The sequence below is a fragment of the Vipera berus genome (assembly GCF_964194415.1).
Source record: "Vipera berus genome assembly, chromosome: 3".
NCBI classification, from domain to species: domain Eukaryota; kingdom Metazoa; phylum Chordata; class Lepidosauria; order Squamata; family Viperidae; genus Vipera; species Vipera berus.
Window position 1 is genome coordinate 214075964 of NC_138204.1, and position 21159 is coordinate 214097122.

The window sequence follows — 21159 nt, forward strand, 5'->3', positions numbered from 1 at the left end:
AGTCTAGCCGGAGGGAGATGCCATCTATAAAGCATTTTGTATATGTTCTCCTTATATGACGTGGAAACCACCAGCCTCATATTAGTCCACCAAATCTCTTCCCATTTCTCAAGTGGAAGTGCATAACCAAAATTCTTCCCCCAGGCAATCATCGCATCTTTTACCACCTCCTCCCCTACTACCCTAGTTAGCAGCAATTTATAGCACTTAGATATCATCCCTTTCTCCGGACCCAGCAGAATCTTATCTAATTCCTGCAGATTCAGATAAATACCCCTTATGTGTTTTTGTTCGTCTGAGGTTGTACTTACCTATTTTTAAGAAGCACTAAAGATTTTAATAATAATAATAACAATAACAATAATAATAATAATAATAATAATAATAATAATAATAATAATAATAATAATAATAATAATACACACCTGTTGTCAGTTAATACTGGCGCTTACAAAAATGAGGCAAAAGATCATAACTTTGGAAACAGTAAAGGAAGGCTTTGAGGAATGGAGGCAGAAGGTAATAACTAAAATAGCAACAGTGTCAGTAATTATCTCTGCTTCTATGGACAGGCTATGTCTAAAAGATGTTCATGGGGGGAAAAATGACATTTTGGAAAAAATGTTATCTGACCAGATTGAAAACATGACAGCCCAAGATAATTATTTAGAAAAGGGAGTATGTCAAAAGGCTGACCTTTTATTTTTGTTTTATTCATTTATCAAATTTATTGGCCACCCATCTTACCACAGGATAACCTTGGGCAATTAAAAATTAAAAGGGAAGTCAAGGGAATGACCTGGAACACTTTTTTCTTATTGGATCTAAAAAGGAAGCTGCTTAAAGCCTTGAAGAAATCTGCGTGATGGGATAAAGAATCAAAATCAAATCCTCCAACAAAATTGAATTGAATTAAAGCTTTAGAAGTAAAAGAGAGGGATATAGAGTTGGTTTATTTGACCAGGGTTAAAATTAGACTTTTTCTTCAAACATCTGCCAATCCTTTAAGGATTTTTCGCTGGTACCAGCATTAAAAACTTGATAAGATATATGGATTTTCGAACTGATATAGGAAATAGGATATGGGATCCTTAATTTTATAGGCGAGAAGAGTTATTACATGTGCTTACATTTGTTCTGATGAAGAAGTCGCTTTTTTATCTATTTTTCTGTCTTTTTTTAATGATAGTCTTTCTTTCCTTTTTCTTCTTTCCTTTTCTTTTTTTTTCCCCTGAAATTTTTAATTCTTCCTTTCCAGTCTCTTCTTTAAGTTCGGGTCGCATTCCTCTTTTTACTACTGAAATTAAAATTCTCAATAAAACAAAACTATTCCAAAAAAAACACAAAAAAACCCAACAGAACAATGTCAAGACTGTTAAATAACTGGACCGTGAGAACACAAAAGAGCTTGTTGCTGTGGCTGTCGGCAACAGACTTTATTAAACACCTTGAGCACCCTGGCTGAGATGAAATTGTGAATCAGGCGTACTCAGGGGTGTTTGATCGACAACCGAAATCCCCAAACTGAGTTGTCAAACGCCTGTTGAAAGTCAACAAGCTTTCAACACAACACTATACGAGGATTTAATTTTAATTTTAAATTTTTTTTATTTTTATTTTAATCCCATTTATATCCCGCCTTTCTCCGAAGACTCAGGGCGGCTTACAATCTAAGAAGCACAAATCAATGTGCTTAGCAATAGCCTTCATTCTATGTATACGCCTGCTTATTAGGGCTTTCGCCCACACACCCCAGCGGCATTATTACAAAGTCAGCTTAATTGCCCCCAACAATCTGGGTCCTCATTTTACCTACCTCGGAAGGATGGAAGGCTGAGTCAACCTTGAGCCTGGTGGGACTCGAACCTGCACTAATTGCAGGCAGCTGGTGTTACTTAAGGAGGCATTAGCCCACTGCTCCACCAAGGCTCCACCAAATAGGTGCGCCAGAGAACAAAGTACTGTACAGCATCAGGTGTGTTCTTCACATAAGGAACTGCAGTGTTTCTTTGTTAATGATGGAGATGGCCGACGTATGTTGCATGATTGCTTTTCAGGAAGAGAGTTGCTAGTTAAGGTACCAATCTAGAAGTATTCATTCTGCACACTGGCAAGTGAGAAGTAAATAGTCTAACCCAGGGGTAGGCAACCTTGGCTCTTTTATGACTTGTGGACTTCAACTCCCAGAATTCCTCAGCCAGCAAAGCTGGGAGTTGAAATCCACAAGTCATAAAAGAGCCAAGGTTGCCTAACCCTGGTCTAACCACTTTTGAGTTTAAGAGACAGACCCTGCCAGAGCCGAGGTTGATCCTCTTACACACATCCAAAATTGTTGCGTAGATACAAAGCCTTTGGCAGACCAAAATGCACACTGCTTATCATACACACACAATCACCCATGGCATTACATCGAGGGGAAAGGTCTAGGAGAGCCATTTTGGTCTAGTGATTTAAGGTGTTGGCCTAGAAACCAGGAGACAGCGAGTTCTAGTTCCGCCTTGGGCATGAGAGCCAACTGGGTGACTTTGGATCAATGAAGAGGGGACAGTGAGTTCTAGTCCTCCCATAGCCATGAAAGTCATCTGGGTGACTTTGGACAAATCACCAGGAGATGGTGTGTTTTAGTCCTACCTTAGGCAGGAAAACTGGTGGGTTACTCTGGGCTAATCGTCAGGAAAGTGGGAGTTCTAGTCCCTCCTTAGGCATGAAAGCTGGCTGGGTGACTTTGGGCCAATCACCAGGAGACAGTGAATTCTAGTCCTACCTTAGGCATGAAAACTGGCTAGGAGACTTTGGGCTAATCACCAGGAAACAGTGAGTTCTAGTCCTACCTTAGGCGTGAAAGCTGACTAGGAGACTTTGGGCCAATCACCAGGAGACAGTGAATTCTAGTCCTACCTTAGGCGTGAAAGCTGGCTAGGAGACTTTGGGCCAATCACCAGGAGACCATGGGTTCTAGTCCCTCCTTAGGCATGAAAGCTGGCTGGGGGACTTTGGGCCAATCACCAGGAGACCATGAGTTCTAGTCCTACTTTAGGCATGAAAGCTGGCGAGTTACTCTGGGCCAATAATCAGGAGAGTGGGAGTTCTAGTCCCTCCTTAGGCATGAAAGCTGGTTGGGGGGCTTTGGGCCAATCACTAGGAGACGGTGAGTTCTAGTCATGAAAGCCAACTGGGTGATGATGCGCCCTCATACACGTATGGCAGGTATCACGGAAAGACATTTCACTTCACATCTCACTAAGGAGGAACTAGAACTCACAGTCTCCTGGTTTTTACCCTGGTGCCTTAACCACTAGAGCAAACTGAGTCTCTCCTTTCCTTGTTGTGTAATCCTAGTTCCAAGTTGTGGGAAAAGGCTCCTTCTTTCCCAACATTAATGACAGTCCAACCTACAGATCAGGAGCAGGTTATCCTCGACTTAACAACTGCTCATTTTATGACCAAAGTTACAACGGCACTGGAAAAAAAAGGAACTTGCTGGATGTCCGTTTTCCACATTGACCAAAGTTGCAGCATCCTCAGAGTTAACGTGATCTCAAGTCGGACACTGGGCAGCTGGCGTGCATTTGTGACGGTCGCAGCGTCCCGAGGTCATGGGAATCCCCTTTGGCGACCTTCCGACAAGCTTAAGTCGATGGGGAAGCCAGCTTCATTCAACCACCGTATTGCAAACTTCACAAACGCCATGATTCACTTAAGAGTCGTAAAAAACGGGGCAAAAAAAAATCGCTTGACAAACGTTCTCGCTTAGCAGGAAAAAAAACTGGGGCTGAATTGTGGCCATCAGGCGAGGACTACCTGTGTTGGCTGGCCCCAAAGGAGATCATCTAGACACACACGACCTCACAGGCCTTCCGGCAGCCAAGGACCCGGGGGTTGGCTCACCCCCATCCCGAACAAAAACCGGGCAAACCGCACAGCGCTGAGGAAATAAAGGCAGCCCTTGGAAAAAAGCTGATTTTAACAGTCGGGAGAAAGCCACATTTAAAACATGGCCACCGTCCATGACATAATCACGCAAGTCTTTCTAAATTACATTAAAAAGGTAAAGGTTCCCCTGCACATGCGTGCTAGTCGTTTCCGACTCTAGGGGCCGGTGCTCATCTCCGTTTCAAAGCCAAAGAGCCAGCGCTTGTCCGAGGACGTCTCCGTGGTCATGTGGCCGGCATGACTAGACGCCAAAGGCACACGGAACGCCGTTACCTTCCCACCTTAGTGGTCCCTATTTTTCTACTTGCATTTTTACGTGCTTTCGAACTGCTAGGTTGGCAGAAGCTGGGACGAGTAACAGGCACTCACTCTGTTATGCGGCACTCGGGATTCGACCCGCCAAACCGCCGACCTTCTGATCGACAAGCTCAGTGTCCTAACCCATTGAGCCACCGTGTCCCTTAAATAACATTAGGGTATTTCTAAATGTCTGCATTTCTGAAATGTTATGGCCCTTTTTCTTTTCTTTTCTTTCTTCTTTCTCTTTTTTTCCCTTCCTTTCTCATTCTTGTCTTTCCTTATTTCCCTCCTTCCATCTTTCCTCCTTCCTCTTTCATTTCCTTCCTTCCTTTTCCATCCATCTATTCAACTTTCTCTTCCTTCCTCCCTACCTTCCATCTTTCTTCCTTTTCTCTTTCCTCTCTCTCCCTCTTTCCTCTCTCCCTCTTCTTTCTTTCTTTCTTTCTTTCTTTCTTTCTTTCTTTCTTTCTTTTTTTTTCTTTCTTTCTTTCTTTCTTTCTTTCTTTCTTTCTTTCTTTCTTTCTTTCTTTCTTTCTTTCTTTCTTTCTTTCTTTCTTTCTTTCTTTCCTCTCTCCCTCCCTTTCTTTCCTCTCTTCCCCTCCCTCCATCCCCCTCCCCATCCCTCTCTCTCTCTTTCTACTGTTACAGGGCAAATAGTATGCTTTTTTCCATAATAAAGGCGCATTTAAAGAGTGATTCACACACGTGGGAACTCTTTTGTGCGATGAATTTTCTATTGCCTTTTCTCATAAATGGACGTGAAAATACCTCTGGGCTATTCTTGTTTTGATGAATCCATAAAAACCTTTGCAAATGGAAGCTAAACTGAAGCACAGTCTACCCATCCCTGCATTTAAAGGCACATAAACTGATTTAAAGTTTTTTTTTTTTTTTTCAAAAGGGTTGTTTACAGGAATAAGGGAACTGAGACATTACACCATACAAATTAGATAAATAAATAAAAATAATAATTTAGGAGGATGGAAAGGGTAGTTATCGTGGTAAGAAGTGTTGCAAAAAAAAACAACACAAACCCTTCCTTTACACAGCTTTTGTTTTCTCATCCCTCACTTTATTCTTTTTATATTTTAAAATCCTTTTTTTTTGGTTTCTGTCATTTTTTAAAAAAAAAAATCTGCATTTTCTTTTCCAGTGAAAATGATACATAAAATTATAGGCGTAAACGTTATTTTCCAATGAAAATTTGATGTGTGGGTGTATATACAGGTCCTCCTAGGCCAGGGGTAGGCAATCTTGGCTCTTTTATGACTCGTGGACTTCAACTCCCAGAATTCCTGAGCCAGCCATGCTGACGGGAAAGGGAGAGGTTTCCAAGCTGAGCCAGGCTGGCTCAGGAATTCTGGGAGTTTTAGTCCACAAGTCATGAAGGGGCCATAGTTCACCCCATGCTGGCTCAGGAATTCTGGGAATTGAAGTCCACGAGTCATGAAGGGGCCATAGTTCACCCCATGCTGACTCAGGAATTCTGGGAGTTGAAGTCCACAAGTCAGGGGTTGGCAACCCGAAAAAGAGCCACTGGGAACAGGTTCCATCACACATAAAAAAAAGTGGGAGCCGCGTGCGTGCGTCCATGCACGCGCATGCGCAAAAATGTTTTACGCATGCGCAAACCGGGTTTTTCTTGCGCATGCGCGGACGCGCGCGTTTGCCTTTTTTTTTAATGTGTGATGGAACCGGTTCCCGGTTGCGCGACAGTGACAGCCCGTCTGCAAAGCTGCCGCTTTCGGCAGCCTGCAAACGTGCCGCGGCAGCTTTCGCAAGAAGCGGCGCCGCTACCCATTCCGAGAGGTGCGCGCGCACCTCTCCGAACGACCGTAGGTGCGCGCGCACCTCCCCAAACCTCCCCAAACGTCGGCAGGTCTCCGTACCTCCGCGCAAACGGGCAGCGGCCCCGCTTCTTGCAAAAGCTGCCGCGGCCCGTCTGCAAAGCTGCCGAAAGCGGCAGCTTTGCAGACGGGCCGCGGCAGCTTTTGCAAGAAGCGGGGCCGCTACCCATTCCGAGAGGTGCGCGTGCACCTCTCCGAACGACCGTAGGTGCGCGCGCACCTCCCCAAACATCCCCAAACGTCGGCAGGTCTCCGGACGGCGGCAGCTTGGGAGAGGTGCGCGCGCACTCTCCAAACCGCCGCCATCCCGTTTGCACAGCTGCCATGTTCGTCAATGTTTGACGAACGCGGCAGGTCTCCGGACGGGATGGCGGCGGTTTGGCGAGTGCGCGCACACTCTCCAAACCGCCGCCATCCCATTTGCACAGCTGCCGTGTTCGTCAATGTTTGACAAACGCGGCAGGTCTCCGGACGGGATGGCGGCGGTTTGGCGAGTGCGCGCACACTCTCCAAACCGCCGCCATCCCGTTTGCACAGCTGCCGTGTTCGTCAATGTTTGACGAACGCGGCAGGTCTCTGGATGGGACGGCGGCGGCTTGGAGAGGTGCGTGCGCACCTCCGCCCTTCGGAAAGGTGCGCGCGCACCTCTCAGAACGGGCAGTGCCACTCTCCATTTGGAGAGGTGCGCGCGCACCACTGCCCGTTCGAAGAGGTGCGTGCGCACCGGGCGGCTGGGAGCCGCAGGAGACGGCTCAAAGAGCCGCATGCGGCTCCGGAGCCGCGGGCTGCCGACCGGTTCCACAAGTCATGAAGGGGCCATAGTTCTCCCATGCTAGCTCAGGAATTCTGTGTTCTGAACCAGCCCTCTTCTCGCACCCCTAATCAAAAGAAGAGTCTGGAAAGCGTCCAAGGCTAAAAGGCTTCTGCCAAGATTTAATTACGCAGTTAACAAAAACACAAGAGCTTGTCTTCTCAAGCGGAAAAAGTTGCTTTCAGCAACCAGCCCCTCCCCAAACACTTCTTTTATAGAGAGCTCAGGGCGTGGTCTCCCTGTGCCTCCTCCCGAGGAGTCCCATAGTCTTTCTTTGTTTGTCCCTGCTCGTCTGCCTCCTGCGTCGGGCGTCCTTGAACAGGGCCAGCTGTGGGTCATCATCCTCCGCACTCTCGGGCTCACACAGCTGAGAAGAGGTCCCCGGCTGAGGGCTCTGCAAAGCCTCCAAATCATCATCATCAGCCGGTTCGTTTCCCTCCTCCCCCACATCTGAGTCCTCCGATACATCGGAGCCGGCTGTCGGACCCACAGGCTGGCCCTGAGTCACAACATTCTGGGAGTTGAAGCCGATGAGTCATGAAGGGGCCATAGTTCCCCTATGCTGGCTCAGGAATTCTGGGAGTTGAAGTCCACCAGTCATAAAAGAGCCAAGGTTGCCTACCCCTGTCCTAGGAGATCAAGGTCCCTTCCAACTCCGTTATTCTGTTTACCTTCACCTTCTATCACACACACAGAATAACAGACTTGAAAGGGACCTTGGAGGTTTTCTAGTCCAACCCGCTGCTCAGGTAGGAAACCCCATAGCACTCCAGACAAACAGCTATCCAGTTTCTTGTTAAAAAAAATCTCCAGCGTTGGAGCACCCACAACTTCTGGAAGCAAGTTGCTCCACAGATGAATTATTCCGTTGGGAAATTTCTGCCTAGTTCTAGGCTGCTTCTCTCGATTAGTTTCCATCTATTCCTTCTTGTCCTGCTTTCGGGTGCTTGGAGAATAGGATGACACCCCGCCCCACACACACACACACACACACTTCTTCTTTGTGGCAGTCAACTTATTTTCCAAAGCCCCAGAAGGCAAGACAAGAAACAACGGATGGAAAACAATCAAGGAGAGAAGCAATCTGGAATAAAGGAGAAATTTCCTGACAGCGGGAACAATTAGTGGAACAAACTTGCCTCCAGAAGTTGTGGGGGCTTTTAAGAAGAGACTGAGCAGCCCCTTGTCTCAAACTGTATACACTCTCCTGCTTGAGCAAGGGGTTGGACTAGAAGACCTCCAAGGTCCCTGCCAGCTCTATTCTGATTGATATCAGAGCTAAGTTGCAATCTTACCCTTTTGGCATGCAGCCCCTCCCTCCAGGGAATCCCCGTCCTTATTAGGAATCTATCACACATTCACGCAAAGTAGCTGACGGAAGCATCCCTCTAAAGCAGAGGTCCCCACCCTTTCGGCCCCCAGGGACCGATTCCGTGGAGAGAAGTTTTTCCACAGACCGGAGCGTGTGTTGTTTTGTGTGCTGCCTGCATCCCACCGGATGGGACTTTGCTTGTTTGTGCGGACCGGTTGCTGGCATACCGCGGCCCGGTGTCGGTCCACGAACCGGGGGCTTGGGGACCCCTGCTCTAAAGCACGAAAACCGGATCACGCTTCCTGCGAAAGGCCCAGGATCTCTGTTTGCCTGGTGCTTCTCGTCTGAATCAGTCAGGTCTGTGTTCAGATGGAAACGTCCAGCCTGAGAAAATCACGAGTTAACTAACAACCGTTCGGCCACCTGCAATGCAGCAAGCCACAACTTGGGAGAGACCTGTCGACGTTGCTGCGCTTTTAAAAGTGACAGTAGCGCCTTGGCAAATACCCAAAGTCGCATCCCTCAGCCTATTGACCAAGGCAGAAGGGTGGGTTGTTTTTTTTTTGTGTGTGTGTGTGTGTTTTCTATTTTAGCAAGGCTGTTAAAACACAACGGTGGGCAGGGTTTGGTTTATTTTGAGCCGCTGCCAAGCGGATTTTTCTGGAATTGCTCCCGTTCAAAAACTTCTCGCTCAGTTTCGCATTCCCAACCCCGATTCGGCAAGGAGATGGGAGGGTTAAATCTTAGGAAAATGTATTAGTGGAAAAGTTATGAACCTGCATTTCAGGAGGAGGAGGAGGAGGAGGAGGAGGAGTACATGGTGGGGGAAGCGGAAAAAAATAAAAATAAAAAATAAAAACCTTTACAAATCCAATTGGTCGAAGATTGCAGGCCCAGTTTCAAGGCAGGGAAATGTAATAAAAAGGGGGGGAGCCGAAGAGAGAAGGAACAAAAAAAAAAGAGCCAGACGCGGCATCTTATCAAATACAACCGTTCGCAGCATCGGCAAAGTTGCACTCCCATCAACATTTTCCCTCTTGTTAAAAGAAGGCTGGAAGGCCTGTTTGCCTTGGGACTTAGGAGCTAAAAGGAGCCAAAGCATTCAGCCTGCCCACTCCGGGGGCATTTGATTTCTTTCATTAGATTTTTATCTCACTTTTATTACTTTAGACGTAACTGAAGGGGGCAAACGTGCCTAATATTCCTTTCTTCTCCAATTTTGCCCAGAACAACATGCCTGTGAGGTGGGCTGGGCTGACAGAGAGGGACTGGCCCAAAGTCACCCAGCTGGTTTTCATGGCTAAGGCGGGACTAGAACTCACTGTCTCCTGGTGATTGGCTCAAAGTCACCCAGCTGGCTTTCATGGCTAAGGCGTGACTAGAACTCACTGTCTCCTGGTGATTGGCCCAATGTCACCCAGCTGGCTTTCATGGCTAAGGTGGGACTAGAACTCACCGTCTCCTGGTCATTGGCTCAAAGTCACCAGTCAGCTTTTGTACCTAAGACAGGACTAGAACTCACCGTCTCCTGGTGATTGGCTCAAAGTCACCCAGCTGGCTTTCATGGCTAAGGCAGGGCTTCAGAAATCATGGGCGCTCCATCACTGGAGGTTTTTAAGAAGAGACTAGATAGTCACCTGTCTGAGATGGTATAGGTTCTCCTGCTTGAGCAGGGGGCTGGACTAGAAGACCTCCAAGATCCCTTCCAGCTCTACTTCTATTCTAAAATGAGAAGGGACAACTCAGAAAGTTTTGAGGACCATAACTTCAGTTGAGATACCTTTAAAAATTCAACCATTTTTAAACTGCTGTTACGCGGCACTCAGGATTCGACCCGCCAAACTGCCGACCTTCCCATACGTCAGAAACTTGACAGTTCCATCACAATGATTGCCGAACACCCAACGCCACTCAGAAGCAGGCAGGAATCTCCCATCCTTTAACTAGGTTTGCACGACCCATTTAGCCAAAGTTTACAAGCCAGGATGCTTCTTTTCACATACGACCGCCTTGGACTCAGGATGAGCTAGAAACCAGTCCAGCAAGTCACGCTATGGGACTGACGGCCACAATTCAGCCCAAAACCTCCGTTGTGAAGCGAGACATTTGTTAAATGAGCTTTGCCCCATTTTACGCCCTTCCGTGACACAGCTGTTAAGTGAATCACTGCAGCTGTTAAGTTAGTATCACAGTTGCGAAGTGAACCTGGCTTTCCCCCCCCCACCCCGTTGACTTTGCTTGTCAGAAGGTCGCAAGAGGGGAATCACGTGAGCCCCCGGGACACTGCGACCGTCATAAATGTGAGTTGGTTGTCTAGCCTCCGAATATAAATCACACGCTCATGAGGGTGCTGCAATGGTTGTAAGTGTGAAAAATGGTCATAAGACACCTTTTTCAGTGCCGTTGCAACTTCGAACGGATGGATTAACAGGAATTCTAGAAGGCTGGACTTAAAACTGCTTGTGAGAACGTAACGATTCTAGGCTGAATCCTCTCTTGACTCCACCTACACAAAGTCCATGCTTCTCTCTCTCAATCCATGCTGTTGTTCAGCGCAGAGGTCACCAACCTTTTCATGCTGGCGGCCCGGAAGGAAAGGGAGCAGCTGGGACATTTGCGATGTGCGCGCATGCGCAGAGCCGCACAAAAACAGGCCCCCACACTTGCAGTGCTAGCAGTCCCAGGCGCAAATGGGTCCCACAACCCGCATGGCGCTAGCAGTCCCATTTGTGGAGGTGCGCAGGCACCAGTCACTGCCACTAGCCCCGCGCGCATGTGCCAACAGGTCTGCGGGTGCTAGCTCGAGTGGGGGTGAATGCGCACGCACATGTGCGTGCATTGGCCAGCTTGTCCCACAGCCCAGTGGCCAGTAGGCCATGGCCTGATAGTGGGCCGTGGCCCATAGGTTGGGGACACCTACTTTACCGACACCCCTTTAAGGCAGGCCAGAGTGGGGCACCAAATACACGAATACGAACACTGATTCAGAAGTAATCCATTTAGTAATGGTTGCTGGAATTGGGTGTGTCTAGTTAAATGAAAAGAAGGACCAGAGGGGACATGATAGCTGTCTTCCAATATCTCAGGGGCTTCCCCAAAAAAGAGGGACTCAAGCTATTCTCCAAAGCTCCTGAAGGCAGAATAAGAAGCAATAGATGGAAATTAATCAAGGAGAGAAGCAATCTAGAACTAAGGAGAAACTTCCTGACAGTGAGAACACTTAACCAGTGGAACAACCTGCCTCCAGAAGCTGTGAATGCTCCAACACTGGAAGTTTTTAAGAAGAGAATGGACAGCCATTTGTCTGAAATGGTATAGGGTTTCCTGCCTGAGCAGGGGGTTGGACTAGATGACCTCCAAGGTCCCTTCAAACTTTATTATTATAAAACTTTTATTCATAAAACATGAAACTCAGTCAACTGAACACTCAAATTGACTGGCATTAATGGTTGACAGGGGTTGCTGCCAGCATCCTAGGTATCAACCAGGTACCTCTTTAAAATGTATGATGTTCCGAGTAGCGCAGTTTCTTGTAGCTTTGCTGGAGGTATTGCAGGAAGTTGCAATTTCTTGATGTGTTTTGTAAAGTTTTTGGACATAGTTCCCAGTGCCCCGATGACAATGGGTATCACTGTTACACGTTTCAGTTGTTGTTGTTGTTGTTGTTGTTGTTGTTGTTGTTGTTGTTGTTATTATTATTATTATTATTATTATTATTATTATTATTATTATTTTTTATTATTATTATTTTGGAGGATCTGGTGCTTCCACCATGCCGGAAATCTAATTGCCCCCCAAAACACTTGCAAAAAAGAAGAGATTTCCTTTGCTTCCTTAACTTTAGGGCAAATGTTTCGTTAGGCCTTGCGCAACAGGCCCAATTTTTGTTCTTCCTTGGGCCTTTAATGAAAATGTTGGTCTCTGTGCCTATTTAACATTCTCTCTGCTCACACGAGCGCTCAATATTTAAACAATAAGGATTGATCCGGCGAAGAATTAAAGCATCGCTTACACCATTCTCCGGCAACGCGATCTACCCAAAATAAAGTCGTCCATCAATAGGCATGAGGCAAGGAGCGGAAGGGGTAATTGGATTGAGCAATGGAAAAAGATTCTTTCAAATCCCAAATTCAGCTTTAAAAAAAAAAGACACACACCCGCACAAAAAAAAAATCCATACAGGTGGTCCTCGGCGTACGGCCACAGTTGAGCTCCAAGTTTCCATTGCTAAGCAAGAGTTGTTAAGCAAAGCTGCCCAACTTTACAACCTTTCTTCTTCAGTGAATCACTGCGGTGGTTCAAAGTTCCTCACCTGGTTGTCACGTGAATCTTTGTTTCTCAGAAGGTCGCAAAAAGGGATCCCACGACATTCCCTGAGACGCTGCAACTTTCCTATGTACGAGTCAGTTGCCAAGCGTCAATCAATCCATCAAATAAGAGTTGAAAGGGACCTTGGAGATCTTCTAGTCCAACAACAACAACAACAACAAAAGGGTTCAGTTGTGGTCGTAGCATCTTGTGATTCCTGGCCAGCCAGTGGATCTGGCAGCTGAGTCTGAGGAATCAGATGACGATGAGGAAGGGCGTGGAGTGACATCAGAGTCAGAGGAAGGCTCTGAGGAGCTCCAAGACTTACAGTCGGACGAGGAGCCCGGCCCCTCTACTCGCGCTCAGGCTGAGACGCGGCTGTGCTGGGAGTCTGAGTTGGACAGGGATGAAGCACAGCTGGGAAATATCCAGGATGCATGAAAGCGCCGGCAAGAGAAGCGAGTAGGACAGAGGGATGCAATGGGGTGGCTCCAAAGGAAAAGGAGAAGGCATTAGGAAGCCACGCTTTGGCTGAATTATAAGGGGGGAAGGTGTGGGAGGTCCTGGTTGCCAAAGGCAACCATTCATGTTAAGGATCGAGGTTCTGTGGACTGTGTTTGTTTGCCTTGGACATTGACTGAGGTCTGTGAGTATAAAAGGGGTTTTTTTTCTTGCGGTTCCTGCGTTTCTCCTTGCGAGCAATAACGAGGACTCACGTAAGCTGGGACAGAACATTTGTGGTTCCTGGTGTAATCTACTTTTTTTGGCCAATGTTTTTCCCAGGTTTATCTTGGAATAGCTTGAATGCTCCAACACTGGACGTTTTTGAGAAGAGACTGGACAGCCACTTGTATGAAATGGTGTAGGTAGGATTTCCTGCCTGAGCAGGGGGTTGGACTAGATGACCTCCAAGGTCCCTTCCAACTTTGTCATTCTGTTATTCTGTAAAAGTTCAGGAGAGAAAAACCAGGGGTGATAGGATAGCAGTGCTCCAATATCTCAGGGGCTGCCACAAAGAAGAGGCAGTCAACCTATTCTCCAAAGTGCCAGAAGGCAGGACAAGAAGCAACGGATGGAAACTAACCAAAGAGAGTAGCAACTCAGAACTAAGGAGAAACTTCCTAACAGTGAGAAGAATTAACCAGCGGAACAACCTGCCTCCAGAAGCGGTGAATGCTCCAACACTGGAAGTTTTTAAGAAGAGAATGGACTGGCCACTTGTCTGAAATGGTATAGGGTTTTCTGCCTGAGCAGGGGGTTGGACTAGATGACCTCTAAGGTCCCTTCCAACTTCGTTCTCCTATTCTACTCTAATCCTGGCCAGCTTTTCCTTCCCTCTGTGATGCTGTTTGCATCCCTCACCCCATATATATATATATATATATATATATATATATATATATATATATATATATATATATATATATATATATATATATATATATATATATATATATATATATATATATATATATATATATATATATATATATATATAATTTTTTTTAACATAATCACTTTGACGTTTGGTAAACAGCATGTCGTCTGGGTTTATATTTACAAACCATCAATAACAATTAGTTTCTATCATTCCATAATCCACCCAGTAGCTTTCCTTGATTTTCTCTTCTTCCAACAATATTCTCATTTATCAACCTTAAATTAGCCCACTTCTTAGTATTTTAATAGGTAACAATTGAATGCAAACAATTTTTCTAGTAATTTCTACAAGTTAACCACCGCATCGTCTTAATCACCTTATCATAGATACTGCTTTTAAAGTTCTTCTTTGAGTTTATTCTCCCCACAATGTTCAAAATCATTTTTCCCCCGTTAAGATTTTCTTAGAGTTAATTAAGCATCCATCACCAATCTGGTTCCACACCTCCGTCCCAAAAAACAAAGCTGGCCACTTTCCAACAGGCTGAGATTTTAGCCCACGGGTGCATCCAAGCCCTGCCAATACCCATATAGTCCTCAACTTACGGCCACAATGGAGCCCCAATTTTCTGTTTTTAAGCGAGAGGTTTCGCTAATTGAGTTTAGCCCCATGATATGATCTTTCTCGCCCCGGTTGCTTAAACGCATTGCTGCGATTGAGAGATAACAGGAAAACAAGAGAGGAAAAGGGGGAGAAAGAAATGTTGGATAAAGGGGGAAAGAAATAAGAAAAGGGCTGACTTCCAACACATTCACCTGTATGAGACGATATAAGTTCTCCTTCTTGAGAAGGGGGTTGGACTAGAAGACCTCCAAGGCCTCTTTCAGTTCTATTCTATTCTATTCCTTATTCTATTCTATTCCATTCTATTCATTTTCTCTGTTCTATTCCTTATTCTATTCTATTCATTTTCTCTATTCTATTTTTCTCTATTCTATTCCCTATTGTTCTATTTTCTCTATTCTATTCTAATCTATTCTATTCATTTTCTCTATTCTATTCCCTATTCTATTCTATTCTCTCTATTCTAATCTATTCTATTCATTTTCTCTATTCTATTCCCTATTCTATTCTATTCTCTCTATTCTAATCTATTCTATTCATTTTCTCTATTCTATTCCCTATTCTATTCTATTTTCTCTATTCTAATCTATTCTATTCATTTTCTCTATTCTATTCCCTATTCTATTCTATTCTCTCTATTCTAATCTATTCTATTCATTTTCTCTATTCTATTCCCTATTCTATTCTATTTTCTCTATTCTAATCTATTCTATTCATTTTCTCTATTCTATTCCCTATTCTATTCTATTTTCTCTGTTCTAATCTATTCTATTCATTTTCTCTATTCTATTCCCTATTCTATTCTATTTTCTCTGTTCTAATCTATTCTATTCATTTTCTCTATTCTATTCCCTATTCTATTCTATTTTCTCTGTTCTAATCTATTCTATTCATTTTCTCTATTCTATTCCCTATTCTATTCTATTCTATTTTCTCTATTCTAATCTATTCTATTCATTTTCTCTATTCTAGTCCCTATTCTATTCTATTTTCTCTATTCTAATCTATTCTATTCATTTTCTCTATTCTAGTCCTTATTCTATACTATTTCTGCTCATTTTCTCTATTCTAGTCCTTATTTTATTCTATTCATTTTTTCTATTCTATTCCTGTATTCTATTTTCTCTATTCATTTTCTCTATTCTATTCCTTATTTTATTCTATTCATTTTCTCTATTCTATTTTTCTCTATTCTATTCCTTATTCTATTCTATTTTCTCTATTCATTTTCATTTTCTCTATTCTATTCCCTATTCTATTCTATTTTCTCTATTCTAATCTATTCTATTCATTTTCTCTATTCTAGTCCTTATTCTATACTATTTCTACTCATTTTCTCTATTCTAGTCCTTATTTTATCCTATTCATTTTTTCTATTCTATTCCTGTATTCTATTTTCTCTATTCATTTTCTCTATTCTATTCCTTATTTTATTCCATTCATTTTCTCTATTCTATTCCATTTTTCTCTATTCTATTGCTTATTCTATTCTATTTTCTCTACTCTATTCATTTTCTCTACTCTATTCCTTATTCTAATCTATTCTATTCCTTTTGGTGCAGGAGAATATACGGTAATAACATCCAACCGTGACTTTTTCATTTTTATACAGATTGTCCTCGACTTACGACCACAACTGAGCTTCAAATCTCTGTTGCTAAGTGAGACACTTGCTAAGAGAGTTTTGCCCCGTTTTGCGACCTTTCCTGCCACAGTCACTGCCGTTGTTAAGTTAGTAACACAGCTGTTAAGTGAATCTGGCTTCCCCCTTGACTTTGCTTGTCAGAAGGTCGTTAAAAAGGAGATCACGTGACACCCTCCGGGACGCTGCAACCGTCATAAATACGAGTCAGTTGCCAAGCATCTGGCTTTTGACCACGTGATCACGGAGATGCTGCAAAGGTCATAATTGTGAAAAAAGGTCCTAAGTCATTTTTTATAAGGGCCGTTGTCATGTTGAATGGTCACTAAATGAACCGTCATAAAGCGAGGACTATCCTGTACTCTTGTCGAGTGTAGCTTTTTGCATATGGTGGAAAGTTAACTCTGCGGCTTCTTGGAAATCAGACGTGGATGTCTGTTATTTTAAAAATAGGAACATTTGCAATCGGCCCCGCGTGAGCAGTGTAAAGTTACTCCAAGCGCAACTCTGCCAACAGCATGACGAGGCCCTGTTCCTAAGACAACACAAAACAGGGGTCCAGAACCCAGGAACCACAGCCGGTGCCGGTCCATGGAATAGGGCCAGGGAAGTGGTATGTGAGCCTATGTGTGCATATGCATGCAGTGACATGAGGGGGTGACATGATAGCAGTGTACCAGTATCTCAGGGGCTGCCCCAAAGAAGAGGGAGTCAAGCTCTTCTCCAAAGCACCCGAAGGAAGCAACAGATGGAAACTAATCAAAGAGAGAAGCAACCTAGAACTAAGAAGAAATTTCCTGAGTCTGACAGTTAGAACAATTAACCGGTGGAACAAACTGCCTCCAGAAGCGGTGAATGCTCCAACACTGGAAGTTTTTAAGAAGAGACTGGACAGCCATTTGTCTGAAATGGTATAGGGTTTCCTGGCTGAGCAGGGGGTTGGACTAGATGACCTCCAAGGTCCCTTCCATATTCTATTCTATTCCATATTTTCTATTCTATTCTATTCTATTCTATTCTATTCTATTCTATTCTATTCTATTCTATTCTATTCCGCTCCTTTATTCTATTCTATTCCATATTTTCTGTTCTATTCTATTATTATTCTATTTCTACTCTACTCCACTCCCTTATTCTATTCTATTTCTATTCTATTCCATTTCATTGCACTCCAGTATTCTATTCTATTCTACTCCACTCCCTTATTCTAATTCTATTCTATTCCATTTTTCTATTCTATTCTATTCCATATTTTTTATTCTATTCTATTCCATCCCATTCCATATCTTCTATTCTATTCTATTATTCTATTTCTATTCTACTCCACTCCCTTATTCTATTCTATTCTACTCCACTCCCTTATTCTAATTCTATTCCATATTTTCTATTCTATTCCATATTTTCTATTCTATTATTATTCCATTTCTACTCTACTCCACTCCTATTCTATTTTATTCCATTCCATATTTTCTATTCTATTCTATTCCATTCCATATTTTCTATTCTATTCTATTCCATTCCATATGTTCCGTTCCGTTCAATTCCATTCCATATTTTCTATTCTGTTCTATTCTATTCTATTCTATTCTATTCCATTCCATTCCATTCCATTCCATTCCATTCCATCTATTCTATTCTATTCTATTCTATTCTATTCTATTCTATTCTATTCTATTCTATTCTATTCTATTCTATTCTATTCTATTCTATTCTATTCTATTCTGTTCTACTCCATTCCATTCCACTCATCCACATCTGCCTATCCTGGCTCCTTCGGAAAGGCTTGATAGGTGGACCAAACTGCCAAATCCAGTCTGAACACCTGGCTGAGTGTGCAAGCTAACCATAATAACAAAAAAAGGTAATCCTTAACTTACAACTTACAACTGAGCCCCAAATTTCTGCGGCTAAGTGAGACAACTGTGAAGTAAGCTTTGGCCCGTTTTTACAACCTTTCTTGCCACAGTTGTTAAGGGAATCACTGCAGCTGTGAAGTTAGTTAACCGCGTTGTGAAGCGAATCTGGCTTCTTCCCCCTTGACTTTGCTTGTCACGAGGCCTCGGGATGCTGCGACCGACGTAAGCACGAGTCAGTTGCCAAGCAGCCAAATAAATGTTGACCAGGGGGATGGCTGCAACGGTCGTTAAGTGGGGAAAACGCTCACGAAGTCGCTTTTTTACCCCAGCGTCCTTGCAACTCCGAACGGTCACCAATGCGAGCGGTTGTAAATCGAGGACCACCTGTACAAGCGCTCTTCTCCTAGGACAGAGGTAGGCAACCTCGGCTCTTTTATGACTCATGGACCTCAACTCCCAGAATTCCTGAGCCAGCATGGTTAGGGTTAGGGTTAGGGTTGGCTGGCTTAGGGGTTTTTATTTTTGTATTTTTATTGTTGTATTTTTGGGGTCTTTATAAATGTAGTGTATTAATTGTTTAATGGGCAGCTATTTAATCTTCTTTTAATATTTGCAACTTTGTATTTTATTCTTACCGTCCTGAGTCCTTCGGGAGAAGGGCGGTATAGAAATATTAATAAAAAAATAAAATAAAATAAATAAAAGAGCCGAGGTTGCCTACCCCTGTCCTAGGAGGAAGGGCCTTCTGCACATGGGCAGAGACCCCTCTTCGGGAACACCAGACTTTCAGAAATGCCAGCCCCTCTTTGGAAAAAAAAAGACAGGGCAAGAAGCCCCCCCCCAGGTCACAAATAAGCCAAGATCGGGGGAGAGGGGGTGTTTAAGTGTCACACACACACACACACACACACACAGAGAGAGAGAGAGAGAGAGAGAGAGAGAGAGAGAGAGCGATCCTCCCAAGGATGAGTGACAAGCGCAACGTGGTTCCAGCATCCTCAACGCATCCATTGCAACATTGTTACGCTACAAAGCCTTCCCTTCACACACACACACACACCTCCAGCCATAATATCCGCAAAGGTGGGTTTCCCTCCAAGGCGTTGCCCCCCCCAACTCCCATCCTCCCCTCCCCGCGCATCTGCAAGTTGCAATCCTGGATCTCGGCGGGCGCCCGGTTGCAAAAGGCTGGGCGAGGAGGCTTCCAGCCCGATGCAAACCCACCCACCCACCCCCCACTGCAAAGACCACCACTCCCCAGGCACTTCCCAGCCTCGCCCCCCCTTGCAAACCCCCCTGCAGAACAGCTGCGCAACGAGGCGGGCGGAGGATGGCGCTGCGCGAGGGGCGCAGCTGCGCGCGCAGCTTCTCACCTGCAACACGCTGGGGCCGGGCTGGAAAGCGAGAGTCGGGCGGCGCACTGCGCCTGCGCGCGACGAGCGACGCCTCCCTCCTCTTCCCTCTCAGCCGCCGCCGCCGCCGCCGCCTCTTGCGAAATCTCCGAGAGAAAAAAAAACCTCCGGCTCCGCCCTTCTTGGGCTGCGCGCTCTCTCATTGGCCGTAGTTCGCCGCCTGGCTGGAAGCAGCCGGCCAGGCGTCGCGGAGGAACTCTCAAGCCCGGCATGCCTCTCGCGCAAGGGAGGGGCGGGGCGGGGGAGAAGGCGGGACGAAGCTGGCGGTCACGCCCAGGCGCTGTTCTGATTGGCTCACTTCGGATTGCCCGAGCCAAGGATTCTCTCATTCATAAAATTTTAGAAAAGGGGAAGGGAAGGGTTTGAATTCGAGTGGGCCGTTTGAAGGGATCGGGGCCGATCTTCCAAAGGAGGAAGGAGATCGCTGCGGGCAAAAATCGGAGATCCGTTTTTATGCTAAAATGAATCACTAAAATGCTCCTTGGTTTTTATTTCCTCCTTCGATGTTATTATTTCACGGTTATCGTCTCCCACCTCCATCCCTCGAGCTGGACAATTTTACAACATTACGTTGAATTTAGATTACAATGTCACGTTGTTACATTATAAAGGTAAAGGTTCCCCTGCACATGCGTGCTAGTCGTTTCCGACTCTAGGGGCCGGTGCTCATCTCCGTTTCAAAGCCGAAGAGCCAGCGCTTGTCCGAGGACGTCTCCGTGGTCATGTGGCCGGCATGACTAGACGCCAAAGGCGCATGGAACGCTGTTGCCTTCCCACCGGAGTGGTCCCTATTTTTCTACTTGCATTTTTACGTTCTTTTGAACTGCTAGGTTGGCAGAAGCTGGGACGAGTAACAGGCGCTCACTCTGTTACGCGGCACTCGGGATTCGACCTGCCAAACTGCCGACCTTCTGATCGACAAGCTCAGCGTCCTAACCCACTGAGCCACCGCGTCCCTTGTTACATTATAGGATACTTCATATTATATACATACACCAGGACACGTCATCTGCTGCAACATTACGATTTTTTATATTGTCTATAAAAATCCCAGCTCTATTCTATATTACAAGGTATTGTTATATTGCACACTATTATTTATATGTGTGGAATCATAATATTAATTAAGTTTTATATTAATATTCCAGTCTTAATGGTTGGAAGCTGACCAAAGAGAAAAGCAACCTGGAATTAAGGAGAAACTTCCTGACTGTGAGGACAATTAACCAGTGGAACAGCTTGCCACCAGATGTTGTGGGCGCTCCATCACTGGACATTCACCTGAGATGGTGTAGGTTCTCCTGCTTGAACAGGGGGATGGAGTAGAAGACCTCCAGGGTCCCTTCCAGCTTCTATTCTATTCTATTCTATTCTATTCTATTCTATTCTATTCTATTCTATTCTATTCTATTCTATTCTATTCCTCTCTTCATTCTTCTATTCTATTCTACTCTTCCATATTTTCTATTCTATTCCTATTCAATTCCATATTCTATTCTATTCTATTCTATTCTATTCTATTCTATTCTATTCTATTCTATTCTATTCTAATACACTACGTTTAGGGTTGCAATTTCGAGTCACCTTGTAGGAGAGATGGACGGCATAAAACTTTAGTAGATAAACTAATATTTGACATGCTGCAAATATTTCCCGTCTCCCCCCTTTCCCTCTCCTCCCAGGAGCATTAATACAGGATGCATTCTATAAAATGTTGATTTTTAAAGTGACCT

General features: G+C 44.6%; 1 protein-coding gene across 1 annotated transcript in view; it reads right to left on the reverse strand.

Annotated features, from left to right (window-relative positions):
- TSNARE1 (t-SNARE domain containing 1) overlaps positions 1-19416 on the reverse strand; it is a 311342-nt gene extending 291926 nt beyond the window's left edge. The window contains exon 1 of the mRNA XM_081323072.1: positions 19388-19416. The gene's annotated coding sequence lies outside the window, so the exon portion shown is untranslated. The remainder of the gene's footprint in view (positions 1-19387) is intronic.
- Positions 19417-21159: the final 1743 nt, after the last annotated feature.